A 15,436-nucleotide genomic window follows, 5' to 3' on the forward strand; every position below is an offset into this window, starting at 1 on the left:
TATGCAGGGAGACGCTGGGCTTCAAATCACCCTCATCCCCAGGAGGACCCACCCCCCACCCCCCACAACAAAAAAAAGAAGAAGGAAAGATTGTTTTCTAATTATCCAGTGTCGAAATTGTGCCACAGGATTTGGGAATGTTTGAGATGATCTCCACATCTGGCTTCTTCTCCGTATCTGTGTTTTCCTAGCTCATGACCCACCTACCCGCTACCTCCCAACACGCGTATTCTCTGTAATATGCTACCTGAAATAGAGGCGCTGTGCAAACTGCAATAAATGTAATTGGATCACATGGAAGAGGAGACTGAAGAAAAGAGAGGAGCTGATGTTGCCAGTCGCTTATTGCTCTAAGACTTTTACTTGGATTTGGGTTTAAGCTGGGAGGACAGTATGTCTAGTTTAGGGGGTGGTATTTCTGGAAAATAATGCCCTGTCTTTTTCTCCATAAGCAGCCTCAAGTCCAGGAAGCTTAGAAGGTGAATCCTTCCAATCCCTTGAGGCAGATATTCTCAGTACCCTCCCCAGGCCCAAAGGAGTGCCTCCCAGGGAAATGACCAGTGTTTCTCTGTGGGAAGCCCTTTGCTACTACCTGGTTGTCCAGAAATACAAGAGAATTCATCCACCCACGAAGAGCACTCAAAAATACCAACGGGTGTTGGTGTGTAAATTCCCTAGTTCTCTGACTTCTCTGGGGAGTACTTCCTACCCCAGGGGGGGCTCCGTGCTGCCTCCCAGCCATCCACAGCAGGACGAATCTTTAGCTACCCACAGTGGGAGCTTACCTGATAATGAACTCTTATCTTGGCTGCCTTCCCTTCCCTGAGTCACCTCCCCACTCTCCTACCTGGGTTTCCTGGGATCATTTCCATTAGCGTCTTTATCTTAGAATCTACTTCTGCAAAAACCCAGGCTAAGACCATTTCTGAAAGAGCAATCCTTCTGCACTAAGTTCTAATTTGTCAGACTAGAATGTGAACTCAGAGAGGGTCATTCATGTAAGAGGTAGTTATGGTATATACCACAGTGTGCTAAGCCCCTTGCCCAGTGTCTCCGTCTAGAAAGTCAAGCTCAGTCCTATTTTTAGTCATCTCGCCTACTAAAGAGCATGGGCTACAACGGTGCAAAGGCGAGGCTCCAGAGTCAGAGTGCCTGAGAAAGTAATGAATATTTATACACACACACACATAATAGATATATGTAACATTATATATGAATAAGTGTGCCTTAGAGCACAAGGCAAAGACACCTGATCTCATGGAACAATAGAACATAACAATTCATCAAGGATGACAGGCTTTAAACACATCATTGACATAAAGAGTGGTGAGGATTATGATAGCTAAGGACAGGGAATATGTGAGAACATATGAGACAGACTTCATCTCAGGTCAGGCAAGGCTTCTCCCAGGAGGGATCATTGAAACTGAGGCTAGAAGGACAATGAGAGGAGCTGACATTTATCAAGGACTTGCTTTGCACCAGCTGATGTTAGTGCTTTACCTACGTTGTCTCATTTAATCCTTTAAGGTACAACTATTATTTCCATTGGAGATATAAATTATTCAAAACTGCACACCTAATAGGTGTTAGGACATGGACTTATCTTCTGGGGGACCATGACTCAGCCCACTACCATACATATACTTAATATGCATAATGAATATAAGTATAATGTATTCATACACACACATAAACACACATATCCTCAATGGGTAGCACAGGGCTGTTCACGTAACAGATGCTCAATAATCGTTGTTGAAGGAGCAAATGAATAAACAGAATCGGATCTCCGCCTTCTAAGAATGAACAGAAACTAAAGGCAAAGGTAGTCAAAGTTACAAAAAGGCAAAGAGAGCCTTGCTTTGGTAAAGCTGCAAATCCTTCCAGAAGTTCTGCTGTGGTCAGGTCACTGCCTGCCTCCACAGTTTCCTGGGAGAAACCACAATAGCTCTTTGACTTTCTAATCAACAGAATCCCCTCCAGAATATTCTAACATTTATGAGGAGCTTTCATTCACCCTGATTTCCTTCTCAAGAAATCCTAGCTCTACTGCTCACAACTTTTCATTATGAGACTGAGCGGGAGGGTTGGGGATGGGAACCCTGCTGTTTCCTCTTCCTCAACATCTAATATTTCTCCCGGGCTCTTTTGCCAAAAATGACCTTTCAGAAGATACAAGCGGGAACAAGAACCGATTATTGCCAAGATAACCATGAAGAATGCCACCCATCTAGGCCACACACTCTTTAAAACACAAGCATGAAATGTGTTTTCCTTTTTTTCTGTTTGATAAAGACAGATCTGCAAAGATATGGTGCAGCTTCTATGGATCACTGCATTATTTGGAAATGTCACTTTGACAGCGGCCACCCTATTGGAGAGGTTGGGGTCACATGAAGATCACAGAAGGGTGTAGCTTTTTCTCCCGGGTCACAGTTTGGAGGAAGGACTGGGATACAGAGAAGCAATGCCGGTGCTGGAGTCACAGCCTAAAGTGCCCTGGCCTCAGACTGCCTCCCCGCCTCCCCGCCCTGCACCAAGCAGCTCCAGATGGTAACCATTTCACGTTTTCCCGGTTAGGTTTGGAACTGAACCAGTGTCAGCATCTCCTCCCCGCCCCCACTCCTCTGTAACAGGATTGTTCAGGGTCAGCTCCTGCCATTTGCTCCTCTCTGTGGTTCTCCAGAGCCCTGACCTTGGCGCCCAGGCTTTTAGACAAGGAGCCAGCAGACCCCCTGTGCTGGGGAAGAGCATGCAAATGCACAGGAGGAGGATGGCTGTCTGGCTTTTCATTATTAAAAATTGTTTTTTTGATCACAAAAGTTGAGAGTAGAAAATAAAAGTGTCCAAAAAAGTATTAAAGCAAAATAAAATCACTCATTATCCTACTATTCAGAAAAAACCACTATTACCATCTGATGTCACTCTTCCAGACTTTTCCCCCCAACATTTTATTTTTACTTTTATATATATATTTTTTTGCTTTTTAGGGTCACACATGCAGCATATGGAAGTTTGAGGGCTAAGGGTCGAATTGGAACTGCAGCTGCCGGCCTATACCACAGCCACAGCCAACGTGGGATTCGAGCCACATCTGTGACCTACACCACAACTCACTGCAACACCGGATTCTTAACCCACTGAGCAAGGCCAGGGATCAAACCCAGGTCTCATGGATACTAGTCAGGTCCATTACCACTGAGCCACAGTGGGAACTCCTCCCCAGCCTTTTACAATGGAATATATTTCTTTGTTCTTCCTTTATCCTTGCAAACTGGGATCATATAAAAATGCATCAAAAGAACCTTCACCAGTTTATGGAGTGGTTTTAATCTCAATAGCAAAAGTGAAATGTCAAACAAGGAAGGTGAGAACTCAGTCTGATGCAGGCTGGGATGGTGAGAAGGCAGAGCCAACAGGTACAGCCTGGTTCTGAGCCCAGCAGACCTGGCATCTCCCCTTGGGACCGTTGGACTTACTAGCTCTGGGACCTAGCAAGTTCCATGACCCCTCTAACCCACAGCTTCCTATCTGGTGTATGTGCAGTGATTAGCCCCTGCCCAACAAATCAGTAATGACACCAATAAAGTTAGTACCCTTCTCTTTCTAAGTGACAATGTGGTGCTCAAAGAGACTTCCATCACTTCCTCCGGGGGAACATTTTATTCTTAAGAAATCAAGGCCAGTTCATAGGGTAATTACAGATTACAGGGATCTACTCAGGCTACCATCATAAAATAAATAGCACAGACTGGTGGCTTAAACAACAGAAATTAATTTCTCTCACTTCTGGAGGCTGGGAGTCCCAAATCAAGGTGCCTGTGAATTTGGTTCATGAGGAGGGCTCTCTTCCCGGCTTAAAGATGCCACCTTCTCACTGTGTCCTCACAGGGCAGGGATAGAGAGAAAGAATGACTCTCTGATGTCTCTTCTTCTTTTTTTCTTTTTTTTTTTTTTTGTCTTTTTAGGGCCACACCCAAGGCATATGAAGTTCCCAAGCTAGGGGTCGAATCAGAGCTGTAGCCGCTGGCCTACACCACAGCCACAGCAACGCAGGATTTGGGCCACATCTATGACCTACACCACAGCTCATGGCAATGCAGATCCTTAACCCACTGAGCGAGGCCAGGAATCGAACCCATGTCCTCATGGATACTAGTCGGGTTCGTTAACTGCTGAGCCATGACAGGAACTCCCTGATGTTTCTTCTTATAATGACACTAATCCTACCGGGTCAGGGCCCTACCTTTATGATCTCATTTAACCAAAATTACTTACTTGTAGGACTTATTTCTAAACACAGTCACATTGGAGGTTAGGGCTTCATCATTTGAATTTATTAGGGACACAATCCAATCCATAGCCTGGTTAACAATTTTAACAAAAAGATACTTTAGTCCTGTTGAGAAAGACATAACAATGCTTTTAGCCTAGAGTCAAGTTGAACATATAGGAAAAAACCCCCAAAAAACAGGGCAAGATGAGCTCTTCCAGAGTTCCTATCGTGGCTCAGTGGAAACGAATCTAACTAGTATCCATGAGGATGCAGGTTTGATCCCTGGCCTCGCTCAGTGCGTTGGGGAGCCAATGTTGCCGTGAGCTGTGGTGTAGGCCATGGATATGGCTCGGATCCCGCATTGCTGTGGCTGCACTGTAGGCCGACAGCTTTAGCTCTGATTCTACCCCTAGCCTGGGAACCTCCATGTGCCCTAAAAAAAAAAAAAAGACAAAACAAAACAAAACAAGATGAGCTCTTCCACTTCACTGAGAGAAGCACAGTGGACCCCTCCCTTAAAGGGGCCAGCATTTTCTTCCAGGCTATTGTCAATGACCAAGGAAAATACAATTGACTTCTGCAGGCTCCAAAGGGGAGTCATGAGGTGGAAATTCACTGCTTTGGAGCCTTGTATTATAAGGTAGGACTGAGTCACTTTGCTGTACAGTAGAAATGGCACAACATGGTAAATCAACTACACCTTAATTTAGAAAAAGATAATTTTCAGGTATTCTGAAGCTGCTGACCTAGTCGCAAATGAAAAAAAAAAAAAAAAATGAGAGGCTCCTAGTTTCAGGAGTCTTTCTTACTTCAGATGAAGAAGAGATAAAAGGATAACTAGCTTCTTTTTAGAAAGTTAAGGCAACTTTTCTCCCCACCCCACCCCATGTGGTAAAGTGCCTCCTTGTCTTTGGCTTTCCTGGAGCTGGCTGGCAAGCAATTCCTGAGGAAGACAGGAATTCATTCTAACTCCAGAATGATGCATCTTGACTCATCCATTCCTTTCTCCCACTCTTCCATTCAGCCATGTAAACACTGGTCTGACCCTTTGCCCTCAGGCAGTCTCCTGAAATTCAAACCTCTGATGGGCTGATTGTAATCACACTCACAGACTGTGAGGGAGTCTGGAATCCCATCTGCCATTTCCTCTTCACTTTCTGCACGAAGAACCTGGGGTTGTTTAATCCCTGAGAAATGCCTCTGTCTTTTGAAGAGCAAAAGTACCTTAGGTACTTCTAATTTCCCAGTGGTTCTCCATTTCCAGGTTTTGCAGACCAGGCTAATGTATTCTGGGGGATCCTCAGAGAGTAGTCAATTGACTACATGTGGTCATAAAAGAGAAACCCTTTTTTTTTTTTTTTTTTTCTTTAGGGCCACATGTGCAGTATGTGGAAGTTCCCAGGCTAGGGGTTGAATCAGAGCTGTAGCCACTGGTCTACACCACAGCCACAACAACACAGGATCCAGGCACATCTGCAACCTACACCACAGCTCACGGCAACACTGGATCCTTAACCCACTGAGTGAGACCAGGGATCGAATCTGAATCCTCATGGATATTAATTGGGCTCATTTCCACTGAGCCACAATTGGAACTCCCAAGGAGAAGACATTTTAAATTACTAAGAAGGTAAATAACTCTCTCTCCCACAAAAGACCTCTGGCCACCTTAAACTGGCGTTGGTAAAGTACTCCACTGAACCTCTTGCTCATGCTGCCATGGGTTATAAAAAAAAATATCACCAAGATGGCCTCAGTCTACAGATTAGACTTTTGAAATCTTTGGCCTTTTACTCTGCTCTTTCTTTTTTCCCAATGGAGAGCTGGCTCTATTCTGCTCTGCAGTTACCTTCTCTACAGACGTCTCTCTTGTGTCTTCTTTCTGTCTTCTTGTCTCTTTCACCCACAAATTTGTTGGCTAACCTCACAGAATCCATGGGTGGTGGACAGATAATTGTGGTCCGAGTTGACAGGCTGCCAGCTCTGGAGCAGCAATTAGTTCGAGCTGGAGAATTTCAGAAAGGAGATAAAATACAGGAGCCTCTGGATTCCAGAGGACAGCATTCCCACTGACTCACCTCCTGAAACTAGATCAACCTCTCACCTTCTTCAACTAAACCACTGAGTTGATACAGTCCAGGATGGTTTGAGAACTGGTGTTTTGGGAGAGATCTGAAAGAAACAAAGATGAACCACTCCACCTGATTTTTTCTCATCTCCAGCATAATAGCTAAATAGTCCAAATCTTACTAACTTAAGCAGTAATTAGATAGTTTTGGAAGGAAATCAGAAGTCTGAAGGTCAAAGGGATGCCGAGGGACTCGGTTTGGGCAACGGCAGGAACCAGGGGAACACTGAGGCCCAGGTGGTGAGAGTCACATGGCTGGATTCACCAAATGCCAGCCACCTCTGCTGGCTCGGCCATGAAGCTGACTTTGAAATCACTTCTTCTCTATTATGTTATTTATTAAATATTCCAACTCCCAGAAATAGTTTCTGATTGGTTGAACTCAGGTCATGTGCCTAGCCCTAAGATCACATGCTTGATCTTTAGGCTTCATGCTTGGCCCTTGAACATAACAATGAGCAGCAGAGAGGAAGAATCTGGACTCCTAGATTCCATAATATGAATCATAGTCCTGTGAACCCCCACACAAAAGGACAGTCCCCCCAAACTGGAAGATGGGAATGCCAGTAGGGACGCAGAGGGTTTGGATATGAAAAACCAAGAAACAAGAAATGTCCAATACAGTGGCCCAGGAGAAGTATAGAATTGCTCTGAGAAGTGTCCCTCTTCACTCTGAACCTGGTATGGTGTCAATTTATTTATTTAGTTATCTTTAAGGCTGCACCCTTGGCATATGGAAGTTCCTGGGCCAGGCAGTGACCTGAGCCACAGCTCAGACCTACACCGAAGCTATGGCAATGCCGGATCCTTTTAACCCACTGCACCAGGGTCGGGGGTTGAATCCATGACTCCACGTTAACCTGACCGAATTCAGTCAGACTCCCAACACACCGCACCATGGTGGGAACTCCGGTGTCAACTTACTTTAAAATATATCTATTTTTGGAGTTCCCATCATGGCCCAGCAGTTAATGAACCTGACCAGCATCCATGAGGATGCGGGTTCGATTCCTGGCCTCGCTCAGTGGGTTAAGGATCTGTCATTGCCGTGAGCTGTGGTGTAGGTCACAGACACGGCTCAGATCCCACATTGCTGTGGCTGTGGCGTAGGGCAACGGCTACAGCTGCAATTGGACCCCTAGCTTAGGGACCTCAATATTCTGCAGGTGTGGCCCTAAAAAGACAAAAAAAAAAAAAAAAAAGACTACACACACACACACACACACACACGTATATTTAAAAACTTTTCTCACTTTGGGGAATCTCTTTCAAAATACTTCATTGGGTAAATCATTAATAGCATGTTAGATTCAGACATTTGCATCCTTTCTAAGACGACTTTTTAAACAATCAAGTTCAGCTTTCATATTCTTATTAACAAAAGCAGGTTACAGGAATTTCCACCCATTTGTTCAAATATTTGCTAAGCAATTACCATGTGCAAGTGTTGTTCTGGGTCCTGAGGTGCACTTATGAGACAGGATCTCCTCTCCCCCCAGCATAGGTGTCTGCCCTGGATCTTGCCATTCCCTCATCCCTTGCAGATTTTACCCCCATGCCTGATAATTCCCCTGCGAGCCCCCTAAGAAGCTTCCCATCTACACAAGAAAAACCAAGCCCATAGAGTTCTTCCAGAGGGAAGATGGCTGGACTGATCCATCTGAATGGTCTAAGCATTATTCAGTGCAGTGCGGACAGGGCCTTAGGTTCCTTACCCCCACCCTCAGGTCACCAGTCACACTGTGCCCAGTCCCCTTTGTCCAGCTAGGAAACTCTTGCTCTTTCTGATGTCAGTGGGTCATTCATTCTGCAATTAACAAAGTTCTGGAAATGCTGGATGACGCTGAACAATTCTAGTGCTTAACTGTGCCACTTAGAATTGCTCCTCATCCCTCTTTCAAGGCTGATCTAAAATGCAGACATGCCTGTGATCCCGATGCATGGTTATGTTTAGGGGGTGAGATTTGATTTTTGGTTTGTCTGAATGTAGAAAATAACAAAATGTGCTGAAGAGCAGTATTATTATCATTCAATTTTCACGCAAATCTATGGAATTTATACAAAGAGCTTAACATAGTCCATCAAATCAATCACATTCTCTCCTTCTTCCCAAGAGTTCCTGGAGCCATATGAGTAGGAAATGATATTTTACCAAGAGTGGACTTAGGAAGGTTCCAGGGGACATACTCAGAAGATTAACAGTCCAAGGGTATAAGGTAGTAGATTAGGAGCCTAGGCCAACAGCGTCTCCCTCCCTCTGGCCCTCTAACCAGCACACTTCTATGACCTTGGATCGTAACTGAGACAGCCTATTCCCAGACTTTGGACGCAGCTTGGCTGCACCTGCCCCAGACAGTAGGTAAAGGCCTATGACCTCCCCAATCTGAGCAATCACCTGGATGCCCACATCAGACCACTCTTGATCTCCTTGTATTTGCATTCATGTCCTTTCCTCTGGGTTTCTGGCTCAATATTCTGGTTCCTATACTTACGTGTGACGCCTGGATTAGCCACTCTCTAGCTTTCTGCTCTAAAGATTTAGACTTCAATTTCTACCTATCCCCAAACCTCAATTCTATTTAATTCTTGGTGGGGGTATCCATTGTGGTCTCTAAAAAAGAAAAAGAAAAAAAAAAATCAGATCTAGTCCTAGCTCTGACAAATTCCCCAAAACAAAGCATTCTTTTTTTTTTTTTTTTTTGTCTTTTTGCTATTTCTTGGGCCCCTCCCGCGGCATATGGAGGTTCCCAGGCTAGGGGTCCAATCGGAGCTGTAGCCACCGGCCTACGCCAGAGCCACAGCAACGCGGGATCCGAGCCATGTCTGCAACCTACACCACAGTTCACGGCAACGCCGGATCGTCAACCCACTGAGCAAGGGCAGGGACCGAACCCGCAACCTCATGGTTCCTAGTCAGGTTTGTTAACCACTGCGCCACGACGGGAACTCCACAAAGCATTCTTAATATGCTCCTTTACCACTGTCTTCCTAATGGGACGTCTTCCTATGCCCCAAACCTAAGCCGATCTAGAACTGCACCAAACCAAACAGGTTCAGGTAGAAATGGATCCGCTTCAGGAAACAGTGAAGTAGTGTGAAGTACCACATGGAAAGCTGCCAATTAAAGGCAAGAGAACAGAATGACTCGTGGTCTCCATCACTCTGAACAGGACAATGAGGCCACAGCTCATGAGTGCAGTGTGGTTGGTGGAGCATATGGTGTGTGGAGGAGGGGAATAGGCGATAGTCAGGTCTGGTCTGTGTATTCCCTGATATAACTAGTGCCAGGCACGAGAAGACACTCAATAGACCCAAAAAGCTCAACCACCCCTCCAACAATCATGGCCAAGGGGACTCTTCCAAGCCGGCCTTTAAAGATGTACTTTTGGCTGCAGTGAGAGGGGTGGCCTGGAGGAGGGGAGCACAGAGGTACAGACCTGCCAGGAGGAGAGTGGACTGGAGTGCCTGAATGGGACAGTGGCTTTGGGAAGGGGAAAGACAGTAGAAATTAAGAGATTCTGCAAAAGCAGATTAGAAAGGCTTACTAGGGGAAAAGAACAGGAACGGTGAATCCCAGGCTTCTAATTTGGATAAATGTGTGTCTGGAGGAGGCTTTAACATTGCTGGAGGCTTGGGGCTGAGGGATGGTTAGTTTGATTTAGGACGCATTCAGTTGGAGGCCCTAGGGGGGGATGCCTACTGAGCAGACATCTAAAAGGTGAGTTTGGGGGCTTTTTGTTTGTTTATTTGTCTTTTTAGGACCGAGCCCACAGCATATGGAATTTCCCAGGTTAGGGGTCAATTCCGAGCCACAGCTGCTGGTCTACACCACAGCCACAGCCCCACGGGATCTGAGCAGCGTCTGTGAACCACACCACAGCTCACAGCAATGCACATGGTAAAGCAGATCCTTAAACCACTGAGCAAGGTCAGGGATTGAACCCTCATCCTCATGGATACTAGTCGGGTTCATTACAGCTGACCCACGACGGGAATTCCCTAAAAGGTGAGTTTTGGACAGAAGGGCTTAGAAAATGGAGTTCCCATTGTGGTGCAATGGAAACGAATCCGACTGGGAACCATGAGGTTGCAGATTCAATTCCTGGCCTTGCTCAGTGGGTTAAGGATCTGGCATTGCCATGAGCTGTGGTGTAGGTCTCAGACATGGCTTGGATCTGGTGTTGCTGTGGCTGTGGCTGTGGGCGTGGCTGGGGCCAGCGGCTGTAGCTCCGATTCCCTTGCCTGGGAATCTCCATATGCTGCAGCTGCAGCTCTAAAAAGAAAAAAAAAAAAAAAAAGTTTGCATCAAGAGAGATCCCTAATTGAAAGTCAAAAGCACAATTTGTGTACAAGTTGATAACATGATATCAAGATTAAACAATGTAATGTATATTCCCTGGCCAAGCATCTCTCGTAAAAGAATTGCTATGTGAAGTGGCATTGGTAAGAACAGGAGAAAGAGATAACAAATAACAAATGGCATAAGCTTTTAGGCAAAGAAGATGACATTCCTTATGAACTGTAGAATGGGCATATATGTGTGTCCCTACTTATGTCTGTCTGTCTGACACCTGTGTCTGCAGGGCACAGAATTGACGGGGGCTATTATTACCTCCACAATAATCAAGGTCAATAATTTTTGTCTTTATCATTTTTAAAATTTTTGATTTACTTTTTTTGTCTTTATCACTTCAACGTAATATTTTAAAAAGCAAAGTTAATTATCCATCATAAACAAAATATCAACATTTTAAATAAAGACAGGATTGGATCCCAGTGCTATGTTGAGCCACACTATTTTGGAAGTGGAAAAAAGAAAAGGAAAGATCAGCAAAACTGATCCAACTTCTATTTAAAGCTTTTGTATTCTATTCCTCTTGGGGAGGGTTTGCATTAATTTTGATTTTTTAAAATAATACTGCATTATTATTTTAAATTCATGTTATCTATCATGATGACTGTTTTTTGGCACCCCCTTAAATTTTATGCCTAGGGCAAAGGTCCCCTCGTCTCACCTTAATGCTGACTGTGTGCAGTGTGCTGTGTGTGTGTGTGTGTGTGAGGGAGAGAGAAAGCGTGGGAACAAACACTTCCATTCAAGCAGGATTTTATAGCAAATGTACAGATGGACCATTAATATGTGCTGTTATTCTGCTCCAAGCCAATTTTTCATCTCAGAGTTCATGCTGTTGTTTGTGGCTGTCCAGGATACAGATTTGGAGCTGACTCCTCATTTAAACACCAGCAGTGGGACACAATCATCTCTTGGCACACCACAAGTGTAAGAGAGTCCACGGCCTTCCCCAGCCACCCTATGAGCTATTCTCAAACCTGTGCTGCCTGGATCCTAGACAAAGCCTGAGCTTCCCTTCCCAGTCTGACCAGTCTTTTACAACCTTAATCATCAGGCCCTGGGGATACAGGACAGTGCTGGCTGGGATCAGTGACTGGGAACCCTATTGGATCCATCACAACAGAAACATTTCCCAGTCTTGAGATGTCTTCGCCTGGACATAGGACGCCAGCCATCCTTAGAGCAGCAGGCATGAGAGAATCACTCAGATAATCTGAGTGAGAGTGCATAAACAAGTTCAAATACAAACCAGGTTCCAGGACTTCAAGGTCAATGGTAGCTCACAAATGGAAGGGAAAGGATGGCTGCTATGACAGTGGACAGAGAGGGGGCAGTAAATTCAGGCAAATACGGCAGAGCAGAGAAGCACTGAGTGCAGAAAAGTAAACAACTTGGAATCAGGGCTTTCCCCCTGCCTCACAGCTCAGGCTGAGATCTCAGGGTTTCAGAGTGAGGGAGTGTTGGGTTTGTTCCTAGTTGGCTGCCCTTGTCCAGCATGATCCTTGGCAGCCATCTAGACTGACGCCTATGTCTGGACAATCTAATGTCACCAACAAATCGGACCTCAGTGACACAGACCCACATGGCAAAGAGACCATCACTGTCTCTAAACTTTATCCTTTGGGATGTGGTGTATAGGAAAACAAAAGCAAGCCCCTTGGCTTGCTAAAACCATCTGACACATCTCCCAGATTTTGAAGGTCAATTCAGTTGAAATCTGAGCATCAAAGATTTGGGGTGTTGAGTTTAAAAAGGCTGGATGTAAGATGACTCATGCCAGCCGAATCAACTATGAACCCTGTGATTTTCAAGTAGGTAATTCAAATGATGTCTAAAAACTTCTAAAGGAATAGCTTCTGTTTTAAAACCTTTGGACTGCAGAGTAATGTTACATTTGAAGAGAGCTTCTCAGGTTGACAAAAGCCAAATTCATCTCAAGATTCAACTTCTTAACACAAGCATTCCTCCTTCAGAATGTGAACCTTCCTAAATAACTGATTTTGTTTTCAGTGTCATTTTATTTTATTTAGGGGTCATCTTAATTTATTAGCCTGCATAATTTGTTTTATAAAGAAAGAAATGTCATGATTACAGAAAGGGGCATTATAGCCCCTTTGACTGTCAGGCCATAACTTGAGAACAACTAGAGAAAGAAAGGAGAGACACAGATGAAATCAACTGGCCAGCCTAAGACTTCCCAGAATAGACTTTGGAGTGCTTTCTGCTGTGCCATCTGAAATGGCTCAAGAATGGATTTCTATCCTTCTTTTGAAATGCTTAGCAGCCCTATGGATTTAATGTTTCAACTCTTTCTTACTGGAATTTTCCTGAGCAAAGTTTTATTCAGATTCATCCAGGAATCTGCACAAAATGAATGCGATACTTTACCTCCTTAATATCTGTTTGTCTTTCAGACTTGAGTGTGCAGGGCTAGGCTGGGATCTTTTCTTATATGTGTTTGTAGGGCTTTGTTCCTTTTTTTTTAGAGCACACCTTTGGTTTTCAATTACATATTCGTTATCTAGTTATTTGGTTAACATCTGTCTTTGCCCTTGACTGTAAACTCTAGGGCTGCAGAAAACCTACCCATTTCATTCACCACTTATACTCGTTTGCCAGGGCTGCTAGAACAAAGTACCACAAACTGGGTGTTTTAAGCAAGAGGAATCTATTGTCTCAGACTTCTGGAGGCTAGAAGTCCAAAATCAAGGTGTTGGCTGGTTTGGTTCCTCCTGAAGGCTGTGAGGGAAGCATTTATCCCAGGCTCCCCGCCCTGGCTGGTGGATGGCCATGTTTACATTCACACGACGGTCTCCTGAATCTTCACATCGTCTTCCCTCTGAGTGGATCCCTGTGTCCAAATTTCTGCTTTTTATAAAAAGATCAGTCATGTTGGATTTGAACCCATTCTAATGACTTCACTTTCAGTGATGACCTCTATAAGGACCCCATCTCCAAAGACAGTCACATTCTGAGGTTCTGGGGGTTACCTCCAACACTGGGTCATGAAAGACAGTGACTTCTCTCCCACTTGCCCTCTTTTATAAAATGGGGCATGGTTAAATTAAATCATGTTTCTTTTGTCATACCCTTTAATGAATTGCTCAGTTCTTGAAAAAATATCACAATTATAATTTTAATTATAATTAAATATAATTATATATATATATATATAATGCATGTTTGTTGTTGAAAAGATGGTGAATATAGAAAAATAGAGAAAAAAAGGTTTTCCATAATCTCACCAGCCAGATATAAACCAAATTGTATCAGTAATTATGTACTTCTAATATTTTCCCTATAAATATATTATTCACAAGATTATTTAATTAATTAATTTAATTCCTTGTCTTTTTTTTGGTGGGGGTGGGGGAGGCCATGCTTGTGGCCTCTGGAAGTTCTGAGGCCAGGGATCAAAACCACAGGATCGACCCAGGCTGTTGCAGAGACAGCACTGGATTCCTTAACCCCCTAAGCCACCAGGGAACTTCCTCCCTGCCAATTTTTTAACTTAACATGTATTGGAAAAATATTCCTTTCTATGTCTCTAAAAAGTTTTCAAAAATAATTTTTATATTTGCAGAGTATGTATGTCATGATTTATTTAACCATCTTCTTTTACCGGGAATTTTGTTATTTCCAAAGTTTTCATTTTTAGAATGATGTGATAAAAGTCCTTGTATATATACACATCTTTATATACATTACTGATTATGTCCTTAGGACAAATTATTAAAAGAAGCATTACTGAATTACAATGTACAAATAATTTTATCCAAAAACCCATAACAATTCACTTTTGTTGGCAATGTAGGAAAATGTCCATTTCCCAACCTCTACCAACGTTGGGTACTATCTTTTTTAAAACTGTCACCTTGATCATGTACTGCTCAAGATTAAAGAGTCAACTAAAGAGAGTGGACTCATCTGCACATCACTTTGTTTCTCTTAAAGAAACACCTCCCCACAAACTCTTCAGCTTCTCCTTAAAAGCAAAAATATTCTATTGTATAAATGTGCGTTGACCATTCACTTGTATGAACAAGGTCCTCAGTTCTCAGTGCCTTCAGTCAATATCAACGTAATGAAGTTTCTTGGCTCATGAAGGAAGTAAGACTTTGCCATGTGCTTAGGACGCTCAGCATTACAAATACAACGAACAGAAGGAAAATCCACAGCTACACATTTTTGGTGCAATGCCACCATTTGGCAGACACTGCTATAAATTAATGTCTTTGAGAGTTTTAGAAGTTTGCACTGTCCCTGGGAGGTGGGACATATGAGAGTTCCTCTGGAGTGACAATTTTGAAATTAATGCCCATGACAGGGTCATCACTTTAGATTCTCCTCCCAGGATGGTGACTCCAAGGGAATTCCCAGAGTCTATATATAACTGCCACTCATGGAGGATGAGAAGGTCAGATGAAAACAAATCTCCTTCTCTGAGGTCTGTGTCACTTGGAAAATAATTAACTTCAACGGGTGGTTTTGACATCTTTGAGATCCTGGCTTTAAGATACCCACAAAAGGAAAATTTCAGTTGAATTAAGATGTTGTAGAAATAAGAATTCCTCCAACCCCTACCCTGGACTGGAGCAATCAAGTAACTATCAGGCAATGTTTCATTTGGAAATCCAGAGCAACTTCCATTGCCAATTGTTCTTGCCAAGCGGTA

At 43.7% G+C, this 15,436-nt stretch overlaps 1 protein-coding gene across 8 annotated transcripts in view; it reads right to left on the reverse strand.

Moving 5' to 3' along the window:
• Positions 1 to 15,436, reverse strand: part of BBS9 (Bardet-Biedl syndrome 9) — a 730,525-nt gene that overhangs the window by 46,250 nt on the left and 668,839 nt on the right. For 3 of the 8 annotated variants that reach the window (XM_021079336.1, XM_021079332.1, XM_021079331.1), the window contains exon 27: positions 6,358 to 6,451. The exons of the other annotated variants lie outside the window; for them this stretch is intronic. The gene's annotated coding sequence lies outside the window, so the exon portion shown is untranslated. The remainder of the gene's footprint in view (positions 1 to 6,357; positions 6,452 to 15,436) is intronic. 8 annotated transcript variants of the gene reach the window in all.

Source organism: Sus scrofa, chromosome 18, assembly GCF_000003025.6.
Source record: "Sus scrofa isolate TJ Tabasco breed Duroc chromosome 18, Sscrofa11.1, whole genome shotgun sequence".
NCBI classification, from domain to species: domain Eukaryota; kingdom Metazoa; phylum Chordata; class Mammalia; order Artiodactyla; family Suidae; genus Sus; species Sus scrofa.